This window comes from Grammomys surdaster, unplaced genomic scaffold, assembly GCF_004785775.1.
Source record: "Grammomys surdaster isolate TR1022 unplaced genomic scaffold, NIH_TR_1.0 843, whole genome shotgun sequence".
NCBI lineage: Eukaryota > Metazoa > Chordata > Mammalia > Rodentia > Muridae > Grammomys > Grammomys surdaster.
Genome location: NW_021605262.1, coordinates 5,005,821 through 5,009,149, shown reverse-complemented (window position 1 = coordinate 5,009,149; position 3,329 = coordinate 5,005,821).

Sequence of the window (3,329 nt, the reverse complement as noted above, 5' to 3'; positions counted from 1 at the left end):
GCTGTGGTCAGTCTACCGACACATCGTAGCTGTAGGTGAAGATGACAGGTACTTGTGGAGGGAGAGTGCTGTAGAACCATCACGGCTTCTGCTGGTTCACAAACATGACTCCGTAATAGTACTTCTTACTAAGGGATTTTTAGACTAAGAAAAATCAGAACTCTAAACCTGGAGCTCATCTCATGTTCACAAGGAACACCAAGCCCTATATGGGCTCTGTGGGCTACGGCTTATGCAGACTGTTGAGAAGTAACACAACTTTGAGCTTATCCCCCCTCTCCCTAAAACCCTTTTCCTATTCTAAGTAATTCCTGAAGACCTAAATATGATGTCTGTGACCTGGGAATCATCAGCCCTTTGTAGGCTGTTGCTGATCATTTCACAGCTAGAAATGCTCCTGAATACCAAAATGACTACAGTGTGCCACCCTTTCCTTACATGACTGAAGTACCCATGTCATGGATACTGTGAGGTTCCACCTCCCACACCACAGCAGAGGGACTGCACAGGAATGCATGGCTACCCAGTTTGCTTCTCAGTATGCAGCATTCTTATGCTGGGCTCGTGTTAAGAGGTCCTTTCAGGAGGTTGAAGAGATGGCTCAGCAGTTAAGAGCACTGGCTGCTCTTTCAGAGGACCTGGGCTCAATTTCCAGCACCCACATGGTGGTTCACACCTGCCCATAACCAGCTTCAGGGCCTCCGACACCCTCACACAGACATACATGTAGATAAGACATCAATGAACATAAGCTAAAAATTAAAGAAAAAAAGTCAGAGACATCATACAGGATATCCCTAATGACACCTCGGACCATGGTTCGGCTGAGCAACATGGGAAGTGGAGAGATTCAACTAAGTCTGAGTCCTGGTTTCACGTTTGAAAATTTCAGTGCAGGTAGAAGCCCTAACAAGCTCATGGCAGGGGCCGAGCATCTGCCCCTGTGTGAGTGTTAAGCAGAGGTGTGTGCAGCACTCCAGCCAGCTGAGGGACCAAGCAAGCCTCAGACAGCAGGGTACTCAGTGCCATGTATGAGGCCTAAAGAGATGGGAACACACTTGTGTGTGAACTAAATGAGAAACAAACCAGACCATTCAGTTGGGTGTGGCAGTGCTTCTGGGAGGCTAAATCAAGAGCTACAATCCAGGACCAGGGTGGACTATCTAGTGACACTCCCTCCCCCTGCCCCCAAATTGCTTGTGTTCTCTATCACTTAGCCACTCTGGTCACTAGTGTCTGAGAACAGCAGATCTGCTGAGGTGCAGGAACTTGGCCTGGGTAGACTCAGAGATTCCAGGACTGCCTAGTAGTAAAACTGCAATGTTGCAAGTGGAGACAGAGGTAAGAAAGCCACAGGTGGTGATGCGTAGTCCACCCTGTGCTGGGTGCCAGGATGGTGTCTCTGTGGCAGTTGGTAGTACCTGGCAACATTAGAGGATGGCTTGTTGTGAGGAAAACAAACAACCTTGGCTGAGTATGCGGAGGTTGTGGCTACTGTGTGTTCTTAGAACTGAACAACCTGATCTATGTACATTCCCAAATAAAAACCGTCAAGGGAACGAAGGGGTTGCCAAGATGTCCCGTTCTCAGCAGGTACCCCATCGCTTTCAGGGTGAATCTTTTGACTCCAGTTTCTATTTAACCTCTCAAGTGTGATCTGGAATCCTGCTGCCTTGAGCAGGCCATGTCCTCTGTTCACACATGGAGGTCTCCTAGCAAATTCAGGCAAGTGTAGGGTCCTTGTTCTTCTAAACCTTTAGGATAACTCTGTCTCTTCAAGGCTCATAGACACAATGCTCCTGCCTGCTACAAAGGCCAGTTCTGAGAGTAGAAGGCAGTCTCTGCCATCCTCGGTTGGCTTTAGAACCAATGAGGAGTCTGTGTCTTTGACATCCATTAGAGCATCTCCACGTGAACTAACACAGCTCAGGCCTATGCTGGGCAGCTCCTCAAAGGTATCTGCTGTCTGGCCCATGTTCTACTCTAGGTGACAGAGCACGCCCTTCCATTCTGTCTCTCACCTGCAAGAAGACCACCCTGCTGTTCCCTTGGGCCTGTTCACAGCTGCATGTTTTTGTGACCTTTGATAAAGTGACCTGTGTGCGGTTCTCCAGCCCTGGGGTTCCTCGATACAGTGGTTATCATCATGGATGTGATTGTCAGTGAACCAAGTCCATCCTCAGGATTCTGAGGTGGTGCCCTCTCTGTTCCTAGTGTCCTAAGCAGAAGGTATCAGTCACTGACAGACATCTGTGGTTCCTCAGCTCTGGAAACTGCACCAAGGCGTTTCTCCCAAAGGCAAACAGTCCCATCTGTAAGGTGTAGCAGGCTACAAAGACTACACTGCCTGCCTAAGCTTCATACTTCCCATAGAACCTGTTGTGGGACTCTGGATAATACCTGAGCTCTTCTCTGTGTCTGTCTGTTCCCCCATGACAACCCCCATTCCTGAGCTAATCTTTGCCGTGAATGCCAGGTCTATGGGCTCTAAGCCAGGCATGAGAACTCTGGTCTACAGTAGGGCCAAAGGACAGCTTCTCTTCCAGGTCATTCCCAAAGCCAATACACGGCTATACTGAGTCCTTACTGTGTCCATGGTATTCATGGCTCACCACTGATAGGGTGACTACACCACACATCGGTCATTAGCATGTCAAGCTTCTACATCAGAACATCCTCCAAAAAGCAGCTCTGTGCTCCCTTGGCAGTCTTTCCTGAACTATCCTCCTTCCTTGAACTACAGACGAACAGTTTCCTTCGATTTGCTTCTTCTAGGACACATGAGTAGACTCCCATACTATGGGAACAGTGTCAGCTTCTCTAAGTCAGGTTTATGCATGCTGCCACGGGTCAAGAGTCCTGTTTCTACAGTCAAACACTGCTCTACTGCAGAATGTCTGGGTATAGAAGACACCATGATGTAGGGAGTAGGTTTGTGGGTGGGGATATGTCCTGGGCCACAAAGATAATCCTACTTAACAACTGTAGGGACTCCAATGCCATTCCCCATGGCTGCAGTTCTATATTCCAGTGACTCAACACCTCCTACCCATTCCCCATTTTCTAGATTACAGATTTCTAGATTGCACTGTAGTGATTCCGGGGTTCCCATCCTTAGAAAGTTCTGAGTTGAGTCTAACAAGCTGGCATAAGAGTTCTAATATTTTTGTAGAGCTTTTCCACTGCTTCCACCCATGACCTTGAGTGTCCTGGGCCGTCAATCCCCCTGGGTGGTCAGTCTTGAAGTGGGCCTCTGAGAAGCTCTGGGAAGGAATGAGTAAGTACATCTTCTCCCACCACTGAATTCTATGGAAATGAGACACACAAAG